General features: G+C 45.5%; 1 pseudogene; it reads right to left on the bottom strand.

Moving 5' to 3' along the window:
- Positions 1-1,966: 1,966 nt before the first annotated feature.
- Positions 1,967-2,041, bottom strand: LOC146773105 (small nucleolar RNA SNORA17; annotated as a pseudogene).
- Positions 2,042-11,423: the final 9,382 nt, after the last annotated feature.

Below are 11,423 nucleotides of genomic sequence, written 5' to 3'. Positions count from 1 at the left end.
TAAATTTTTAAACATGTAATTATTAGTTGTTAATAGTAATAGTTGTTAATAGTAAAAGTTTTTCTTTTAAAAATAATGTTTAATATTTAATAGTGTTTTATTACTTTATAGTTTAACCCCTTCCATGCTCATGACGGAATGGTCCCGTCATGAGCACAAGTGCAAGTGTGCTCATGATGGAACCATTCTGTCATGAGTGCACTTGCAAAAAATCCCTCTGCTATAAACAGCAGAGGGATTTCCCTTTTTTTTTTGCCTTGGGAGGTGGGGAAGAGCTTCTCCAACCTCCCGAAGCATGGTTCGGGTTTTCCTTGTAATGATGATCGTGCGCCTATCGCGCTGTCATCCTTAAAACAAAACTGAAACTTCACAGTTTCAGTGCTAGGGGGCTATCTCAACCCCCGAGCACCACAACACATGGCAGAGGTATCGTTGGAAAGAGGAGAATCTCCCCTTTCCAATTGTACCCTTTCCAAATGGAGCCCTACTTGGGGATCACCCCAGGAGGGGATCACCCCAGGAGGGTGATCCCCAAGCAGGGATCTACCACTTGCACCAGGGAGGGGGGAGCCGCCATTTGGGCAAGGGCCTTTGCTCCCCCCATATATTTTTGCCACAGACAGTCTTTCTGCCTCCCTGGGGGACAGATGGGGACCGCAGCCCCCAATCTGCCCCCAGCGGGGCAGGAAGCACCCTAGACGCCCGGGATTATTTTTCTATAGTCCAGGGGTGGGGGCTTCCCAGAATGGGCCTCCCAATGCCCCCACCCTACCCCCCCAAAGCAGTCAAAAGACTTTCAGCCCTCCCAGGAGGCAGATGGGGGCAAATGCCCCTGATCTGCCTCAGGGGGCAGAAAGCCCACTAGGCAACAAGGATATGTTTTGTTTTTATAGGTAGGGGTGTGGGCTGCCCAAAATGGGCATGCCAATGCCCCACCCAAAAAAAAATGCTACAGTCTTTGTGCCCCCCTGGGAGGAAGATGGGGCAATAGCCCCTTATCTGCCCCCCCCCCAGGGGGCAGAAATCCCACTAGGCACCAGGGATTTCTTTTCTCCAAAGTTCTGAGTGGGGGCTGCCCAGAATGGGTATGCAATGCCCCCACCCTACCCCCCCAAAGAATGAAAAATACTTGTTGCCTTCCCAGGAGACAGATGGGGCAATAGACCCTGATCAGCCCCCCCCCCCGGGGGCAGAAAGCCAGCTAGGCACCAGGGATTTTTTTTTTTTTATACATAGGGGTGGGGGCTGCCCAGAGTGACCATGCCAATGCCCTCACCCCTAAAACAAAATGCTACAGTCTTTGTGCCCCCCTGGGAGGCAGATGAACAATAGCCCCTTTTCTGCTCCCCGGGGGGGGGCGGGGGGGGGGGGCAGAAAGCCCACTAGGCACCAGGGATTTTTTTTTCAAAAGTTCGGGCTGGGGACTGTCCAGAATAAGCATGCAATGCTCCCCCCAAAAAATGCCAGTCTTTCTGCCCCCATCAGGAGGCAGAAGGGTGCAGTAGTCCCTGATCTGCCCCATCCCTGGGAGGGGGGCAGAAAGCCCACAAGGCACCAGGGATTTTGTTTCTTTTATATACGTAGGGGTGGGGGCTGCCCGGAATGGGCATGCCAATGCCCCCACCCCAAAAAAAATGCTACAGTCTTTCTGCCCGCCCTAGGAGGCAGATGGGTCAATAGCCCCTTAACTGCCCCCAGGGGGTAGAAAGCCCACAAGGCACCAGAGATTTCTTTTCCCCAAGGTTCGGGTGGTGGTTGCCCAGAATGGGCATGCCAGTGCCCCCACCTCCCAAAAAAATGCCACAGTCTTTCTGACCCCCCCATGAAGCACATGGGGGCAGTAGCCCCTGATCTGTCCCCAGTGGGGCAGAAAGCCCACTAGGCACCAGGGATTTTTCCCCCCCAAAAGTTCGGGGTGGTGGCTGCCCAGAATGGCCATGCCAATGCCCCCACCCCCACCCCCAAAAATTGCGACAGTATTTCTGCCCCCCCATGAGGCAGATGAGGTGATAGCCCCTTATCTGCCCCCTCAGGGGGCAGAGAGCCCGCTAGGCACAAGGGGTAAATTTTTTGTAAACTTCAGGGGTGGGGGCTGCCCAGAATGAGTATGCCAATGGCCCCACCTGCCCCAAAAAGATGCCACAGTCTTTCTGCCCCCTCCGGAGGCAGATGGGGGCAGTAGCCCCTGATCTGCCCCCGGGGGGGGGGTGGGAGCAGAGAGCCCACTAGGCACCGGCAATTATGCTGGCTTTTAGATGTAGGGGTGGGGGATGCCAATTTCCCCACCCCCACCCAAAAGAATAGCCACCAATTTTCTGCCCCCCTTGGGGGCATATCAGGGCAATAGCCCCCGAATCCCCCCTCCCCAGGGTGACAGACTTGACTTTTTTCAGAATGTGGCTACCTGTGGATTTTGGGCGCTAGCACAGCAGGCACCCACGGAAACCTAGCAAACTTATAAATTTTTTAAAACTAGACACCCAGGGAAATCCAGAATGTGGTGACTTGTGTGGCTCTCACTATGTTCTGTTACCCAGAATCCCTTGCAAACCTCAAACTTTGTAAAAAGAAAAAACACATTTTCCTCCCATTTCTATGATGGAAAGGTCTGGAATCTGTGCAGATCCACAAACTTCCACCTTCCAGCATTCTCTAATGTCTCCCTTTAAAAATGGTCCCTTGCTTTTTTGGGCAGACCTACTACCCGCAACAGCAAATGACCCAAAACGCAACATTTTTACAGTGAAAACTGACTGTTTTAGGAAAGTGCCTAGCTGCAGATTTTGATCCCTAGCTCTGCCGGCACCTAGGGAAACCTAGCAAACCTATAATTTTTTTAAAACAAGACACCCAGGGGAATCCAGAATGGGGAGACTTGTGTGGCTCTCAACAGGTTCTGTTACCCAGAATCCCTTGCAAACCTCAAATTTTGTAAAACAAAAAAAAAATCCCCACATTTCTGTGATGGAAAGTTCTGGAATCTGCATTGGTCCACAAACTCCCACCCACCCTGCATCATCCAAAGTCTCCCAATAAAAATGGTACCTCATTTGTGTGGGTGGGTCAAGTACCCGCAACAGTCAAGGGCCCAAAACGTATTGCGGAGACATCAAAATCACCTATCACAAAACAACCCGGTTTTGCAAGGGGGGGACACATGGGTTTTTGGCCCCGGGCTTAGCGGCCATCTAGGGAAACGTACCAAACCCACACATTTATGAAAACTAGACACCCTGGGGAGTCTAGTGAGGTATGACATGCGTAGATCCCCCAATGTTTCCCTACCCAGAATCCCTTGCAAACCTCAAAATTAGCTGAAAAAATTACATTTTCCTCAGTTTTCTGTGTGGGAAGGTTGTGGGATCACTGGTCTGACACAAATTTCCTAACACCTAGCATTCCCCCAGGTCTCCCGATAAAAATGTTACCTCACTTGTGTGGGTAGGCATAGTGGCTGCAACAGGAAATGGCCCAAAACGTATTGTGGAGACAGCAAAATTACATATCATAAAACTACCTGGTTTTGCTAGGGGGGCACCTGGTATTTTGGTCCCAGGCATGCGGCCATCTAGGGAAACTCACCAAACCCAAATATTTCTGAAAACAAGACACCCGGGGGAAATCAGGGAGGTATGGCTTGCGTGGATCCCCAAATGTTTTCCTACCCAGAATCCCCTGCAAACCTCAAATTTAGATGAAAAAAACACATTTTCCACATGTTTTTGTGCCGGCACAAATGTCCTATGACACAACATTCCCCTCAGTCTCCCGAGTAAAATGATAACTCACTTGTGTTGGTGGGGCAAGGGCCTTTGACTGGGAAGAGCCAAAAACATAGGAATTAAGGGTATAGCACAGCGAATTCTAAGAGCAACATAAAAAAAACATATGTTTTAGCCGATTCTGCAGTGGATACCCACACAAATGAGGTATCATTTTACTCAGGAGAAAAAGGGGAGCGCTGTGTGGTAGGACATTTGTGCCGGCACGGTGATCCCACTCAAAAATATGTGAAAAATGTGTTTTTTAAAGCAAAATTTGGGGTTTGCAGGGGATTCTGTGTAGGGAAAAGTTGGGGATCCATGCTAGCCATACCTCCCTGGACTTCCCCTGGTGTCTAGTTTTCAGAAATGTGTGGGTTTGGTAGGTTCCCCTCAATGGCCGCCAAGACCAGGGCCAAAAACCCAGGTGCCCCCTAGCAAAACCAGGTCATTTTGTGAAAGGTAATTTTGAAGTCTCCTCAATACTTTTTTGGCCCTTGCCTGTCATGGGTACTTGGGCCACCCACATGACTGAGGTATCATTTTTATTGGGAGACTTGGGGGAATGCTGGGTGGTAGGAAATGTGTGTCAGCCCGGTGATCCCACAACTTTCCCACACAGAAATTTGAAAAAAAAGAGATTTGTTTCAGGTAAATATTAGGTTTGCAGGGGATTCTGGGTAGGAAAACGTTGGGGGGTCCATGCAAGCCATACCTCGCTGGACTCCCCTGTGTGTCTAGTTTTCAGAAATGTGTGGGTTTGGTAGGTTTCCCTAGATGTCCGCTGAGCCCGGGGCCAAAAACCTAGGTGACCCCCCCTTGCAAAACCAGGTCGTTTTGTGATAGGTAATTGTGATGTCTCCACAATACGTTTTGGGCGCTTCACCTGCCGCGGGCACTTGGCCTACCCACACGAGTGAGGTACCATTTCTATCGGAGGACTTTGGAGAATGCTGGGTGGGTGGAACTTTGTGAATCCACACAGATTCTAGAACTTTCCATCACAGAAATGTGAGGAAAATGGTTTTTCTTTTACAAAGTTTGAGGTTTGCAAGGGATTCTGGTTAGCAAAACCTGGTGAGAGCCGGACAAGTCACCCCATCCAGGATTTCCCTGGCTGTCTAGTTTTCAAAAGTGTATAGCTTTGCTAGGTTTCCCTAGGTTCCGGCAGAGCTAGGATTCCAAATCTACAGCTAGGCACTTTGCATAAAAAGGGTCAGTTTCACTGTAAAAATGTGGTGTGTCCACGTTGCGTTTTGGGCCATTTCCTGCCGCGGGCACTAGGTCTACTCACACAAGTGATGTACCATTTTTAATCGGAAGACTTTTTGGAATGCAGGCCGGGTGGAATTATGTGGATCCACGCAGATTCCACAACTTTCCATCACAGAAATGTGAGGAAAATGTGTTGTTTTATTTTACAAAGTTTGAGGTTCGCAAGGGATTCTGGGTAACAGACCCTGGTGAGAGCCAGACAAGTCACCCCATCCTGGATTCCCCTGGGTGTCTATTTTTTCAAATTTGTATAGGTTTGCTAGGTTTCCCTAGGTGCCGGTAGAGCTAGGGTTCAAAATCTACAGCTAGGCACTTTGCATAAAAAGGGTCAGTTTCACTGTAAAAATGTGGTGTGTCCACGTTGCGTTTTGGGCCATTTCCTGTCGCGGGCACTAGGCCTACCCACACAAGTGAGATACCATTTTTATCGGGAGACTTAGGGGAACACAGAATTGTAGAGCAACTGTTATTATCTATTGACTTTCGATGCATTTCACCCTTCCAAATGTAAGACAATGTGTAAAAAAGAAGTCACTTTGAAAAATGTCCTATAATTCACGTTCTTGTATGGGTACCCACAATTTCGGAGATGTGCAAATAGCTACTGTTTCTAAACCCTGTATTTTGTTTCCATTTAAAAAACGAAATAGGTGTCTTTCATACCGATTTTTCACTATTTATATTTTCCCAAATGAATTGCTATATACCCGGTACACAATAAAAAACCATTGCAAGACGCTGCTCAGTTATTTGCTCTCTACTCCTCAGGTTCTTGGTGAAACTAAAAGTCCTGTATATCCCCACAACTAGAAGGGTCCAGCAGATGGAACTGTATATTGCTTTAAAAAATCTGTCATACTTAGAAGAAGTTACAGGTGAAAACGCTGGCACAAATGGCTGTTTTGTTCCTCTCATTTTCAGTTTTTCCTATTTTCAACCGTTAGTTTCTATAAGAAAACCTTAAAGGATCTACACAAATGACCCCTTGTTGAATTCAAAATTATGTCTTCTTTACAGAAATGTATAGCTCTCCAGGATTCATTATTGCTTTTATACCCATTTTTACTATTAACTGAAAGGAGGTTAAAAGCATGAAGAATAGCAAAAATAGGCTATGCCCCAGTAAAATGCCAAAAGTTTGTCAATCCCCGAGAGCTGGGAAGATGGTGAATTTAACACCACAAACCCGTTGTTGATACCATTTGCAAAGGAAAAAACAGACGCTTTCATCTGCAGCACTTTTTCCCCATTACCCCCCCCCCCCCAAAAAAAGTTGCTCTATTTTGGATCATTTCTGGGTCCCTTCCAGGGAAATCAATAAACCCTGTGTACCTTTAAAATCCCCATGATGTTGGAAGAACAAAACACAAATTTGCCATGGATACCTTATGTGGTCAAAAAGTTACAGGGGCCTAAGTGCAAACTACCTTGAATAGCCAAAAAAAGGCTTAGCACGGGGGAGGGAGAAGGCCTAGCAGCGAAGAGGTTAATTTAGGTGTGTGTTGTGGATATTGTAGTGTTAAAGCAAGTGTACTCAATTAATATTAATTATTTTTTGATATAAGATTTTTTTAATAGATTATTAATTATATTAATTGTGGAAACACATTTAATTTAAAATGTTGAAGCGTTTTGTTATTGGTGTGGTGTTATAGGGTAGGAAATCAAATAAATATATTTCTATTTTACATAATTTTTTGTTTGTTAATATTTGCTACTTTTAAATAATTAAGGTCCGATTCCGATCTCACTCAGAAGGGCTACGAATCGCATCCGTCAAACGCGAGTCCGATTTGTAGACCCGATTTTTGATCGACTCGTACCGCAGTACGAGCGAGCAAATATGATGCGTTTTAAGTGTCGCGCTATGACCTACACGTACCCGTCAGCGATGCCTTCCGAGCGACTCCAAAATGACCGACACATACAGAGCAATGCGTATGATTTCCGACCAAGCGATTGCGATGCGCGTTTCGAGCAGCCGGAGCGAGTTGGAGCCTCCAACTCGAAAAAGCTCTGGGAAGCAGACTACGAGGGATCAGTGTGGACCCCCTTTCACCCGGGGCCCAAAGACTCTGCCAGTGGGGGGGCCCAGGGGTCCCCCCTTCACATGCATGCATGGTGCAGGGTGCTTCGAAGAGACCCTGCGACAGGGGGTGCCCTTTTCCGAGACGTGTCTTTTTTGTCAATGGGATCCTATGTATGCTCTATACAACAGGCTCCCATTCACGTCAATGGGGCTCCGAGCGACCCAAGTCCGTCAGCGCTGACTTGCACCGTACTCGGTCGCTCGGAGCCCAACAGCTTGAGTCGCTCGGAAAGCTCTACGGGCGTGAGTAGGCGTTGGGCTTACCCAGGGAGATCAGAATCGGGCCCTTATTGTTTATAAATGTATTTATTAATTTATTTTATATATTATTTGTAGGTTTTTGTTATATGTAATTAATATTATAATATGTGTTCTTTTTATATGTCTAATATATTCAATTTTATATTTTTTAAATATTATTTATTTATTTTTATCATTTTAAAATTTAAAACTTTCCCGACTGTTGCACTCTTTGGAGTGGGTATAATAATTTTTGCCCCTCCGCTATCCAGCACTTTCTCTACTGTTGCACTCTTTGGAGTGGGAATAGTAATTTTTGCCCCTCCGCTATGTAGCACTTTCCCTACTCTTGCACTAACTGGAGTGGGAATAGTAATTTTTACCCCTCCGCTATTCAACATTTTCTCTCCTGTTGCACTCACAGGAGTTGGAATAGTAAAATGTAATTCTTCAGCTTTCTAACAATTACCCTACTTTTGCACTCACTGGGGAATGGGAATAGTAATTGTGACCCCTCCGCTATCCAACACTTTCCCTGCTGTTGCACTCTTTGGAGTGGAAATAGTAATTTTTACCCCTCTGCTATCCAACACTTTCTCTACTGTTGTACTCACCAGAGTTGGAATAGTATTGTTTTCCCCTCCACTATCCAACACTATCCCTACTGTTGCTATCACTGGAGTGGGAATAGTCATTTTTACCCCTCCGCTATCCAACCATTTCCCTTCTGTTGCACTCAGTGGAGTTGGAATGTTACATTTAATTATTCCGCTATCCTACACTTTCCCTACCGTTGCACTTATTGTATTGGGAAATGTAAATTTTATTGTTTTGTAATAGTTTAATGTTTTAATTTATTATAGAATATTTTTTTTATTTAAAATTATTGATATATATATTTTTATGTTTTCAAATGTTCAGATGTCGTGCGCTCTCAGGAACAAAATAGTTCAACACAGATAGCAGAGAAACGGGTGTTTATTCACAACGCGTTTCGACTTTCACAAGCCTTGCTCACGTGAATAACGGTGCTACAGTGATAACAAACTAAATAAAGTAAGAGAGCTGTGAATACAAACAAAGGACAAAAAAATCATGGTAACAGAAAAGCAGCCCAATGCAGCAGCCATCTTGGAGTGGTTAAATTACCATCTCGAGCATGAATGTTTTCACTTACATGTTGTCCAAATGAGGCATAGCAATCAAATTGACCACAAATCCTGTAAAAAATAATACTGTCTTACATAAGGCATAGTATTGAGATACCTGGCAAGTGCCTATGGCGCGTTGTACAAACCACCCCATGTAACTCCAATTGGAGGGTAGTCAAAGGCAGAGATCTTAACCCATATGTGCGGGATGTCAAATATCAACAGGTATATCAATGGACAACAATCAGCAAAGGGGGGGTTTAGTATGTGTTCCCCAAGTGGGGCTAACCGTATTGACCAGGAGATGGACCAAGTTTTTCACACGCCCATATGTCCAAAACTGGTGATGACCTCGGTGAAGTGAAGGGGGAGAGAGGGAGAAGACTGCCCGTGCAGAGTGAGTGTCAGTGTTGGGGCCCCTGCCTCTCCTCCTAAAAAGAAATAAACAAAATCAAATGAGAAAACATTGTTAAAACAGATGCAAATGAATCTGCATCTTGACAGTTCTAGTACATGTTCTAAAATTGGAAGAAGGGAAGAAAGTGCACACTGGTTACACAGACATAACATAATGTAACTCTATATACATCAAATGTATCAAATGCAGACAGGCTAGCGACAAAATCCCAATTATCACTCTCTAAGGTGTACGGCTAATTCTTCGTCCTGATTGAGACCGCCAGGGTCCTTGCTTTGAAAATCAACAATGTACTTGGATTCCCTTTGTCTCAGCCTCAGTACCCTATCTCCTCCCCTTGGATTACTGAGGACTTGTTCCAAGATGAAGTATCTAAGTAGAGTGGAGTCAGAGAAATGGTGGTCCCTGTAGTGACGTGCGACAGGATATTTTTCGTCTCTGTGTGTTATGGCTCTGCTATGCTCAAGTACCCGTTTTTTGGCTTGGAGGGTAGTGCTTCCTATGTACCACTTGTTGCAAGGACAAACAATCACATAGATGGCAAATGTGGTGCTGCATGTTAGAAATTGCTCTATCTCCTTGTCAACTCCATTGTACGTGGTCGTTTTGAGGAATGTGCTCTGTTTACACGCCTTACAATGGCCACAGGGAAAAAATCCCTGAAGCCCATGTGTGTGTTTATCCGGGTACATTGTCACATCACTGCGTACCAACATGTCCCTAATGTTCTTCCCCTTCCTGTACGTAATACTGGGTCGCTTGGGAATACTGGTGCCAATGACATTGTCAGTAGTGAGAACATTCCAATGTTTGGTCAGGATATGTTTGATGTTATCTGAATTGGTGTTATAGGTCATGATGATTCGCGTGACATCGTCATCCTCCTTAGATGTCTGAGTGGGTTCATTTTCCAACGTAGAAGTTCTAGAAATCCTGTTGGCCCTCTCTCTAGCTCTATTGAGTACCCAATTGGGATAGCCTCTGTCCCTGAAGCGTTCAAACATCTCCTCACTCACTTGCAAATAGGCTTCTTCTGAATTGCAATTTCTTTTGGCCCTCATGAGCTCACCAAAGGGGATGCTCCATTTAAGGGTCTCTGGGTGACTGCTCAATGCATGTAAGATGCTATTGCCAGCAGTGGCTTTCCTGAAGAGAGTGGTGCGCAGTTGGTTGTTAATGATGTCAATTTTGACATCCAGGTATTCTGCCCCTGTACTGCTAACCTGTCCCGTGAGAACAATATTGCTGGAATTTTGATTGAGGCATTGGATAAACTCTAAGGCTTCATCTTCATCACCCTCCCAGACAATGAAAAGGTCATCAATATAGCGCATCCATCTGATGACATGCGCAAAATGGTGGGCAAGCTCCTGTTTGGCCAGTATGGTCTCCTCCCAGTGACCCATAAATAAGTTGGCAAAGCTGGGGGCAAAGCAAGATCCCATCGCCGTACCTGTCGTTTGTCTGTAGAGTGTGCCGTCAAATAGAAAAATGTTGTTAGAGAGACAGAACTCTATCATCCCCAACAGCATCCTGCTATGTTCCCTAAGTCTAAGAGGTCTTTCATTGAGGAAATGTTCACAGGCCCTCAGTCCCTGTCTGTGATCAATAATCGTATAGAGGGATTGCACATCAAGTGTGATGAGAAAGAATTTCTCATCCCACTGGATGTCTTGGATCTTAGTCAGAAAATCTTTAGTGTCCCTCACGTAACTGGGTAATACCATGACAAACTCCCTTAGGAAGTGGTCCACGTATTTGGAGACATGTTCCGTTACACTACCTCTCGATGACACGATAGGGCGCCCCGGGGGGTCTATAGGATTCTTATGTAACTTGGGCAAAAGGTATAGTACTGGGAGCACAGGATGATCGTTTTTGAGGTATCTGTACTCCTCCCATTCTAGAATCCCTTTGTCTTTCCATACAAGAAGTTTGTCCCATAAATCGATGATGCTAAGGTTATATGTTTCCATGGAAACAGAGACATAACTGTTGGAATCATCCAGCTGTCTAAGAGCTTCCGCTACATACTTGTCTCTACTGAGGATGACAACATTGCCACCCTTGTCGGCAGGGCGTACTACCACACTAGAGTCATTGGCAAGATCATGGAGAGCTTGTCTTTGACCAAAAGATAGATTGTTGTGTTTGGTATTGTTTTTCTTAGTTCTGTAAGTACATAAAGCTTTAGCAACACAGTCATGGAACGTATCGATGTTGTCGTGAGGAAGGGAAGGGAGAAACGTGGATTTGGGTTTGAAACCCGACAAGGCACTGTCATCCATAGTGACCCCATATTCTGTGAGGGTCTGAGTACTGGTGGTAGGAACACTGTTGTCATCAGCATTGATGGAATTATGGATGTTCGTGTCTGTAGCACTTGTTGTTTCTCGTTCTAATTCAATGAGATTAATCAGGGCATCCATATCTCCTGTGGTAATCTCATTATGGCGTCTTGGAATGGATGATTTGGTCCCAATGGTATT

Source organism: Triturus cristatus, chromosome 12 (genome assembly GCF_964204655.1).
Source record: "Triturus cristatus chromosome 12, aTriCri1.1, whole genome shotgun sequence".
NCBI lineage: Eukaryota > Metazoa > Chordata > Amphibia > Caudata > Salamandridae > Triturus > Triturus cristatus.
Note: the sequence above shows the minus strand (reverse complement) of the source record. Positions and strands in the feature narration are given on the sequence as shown.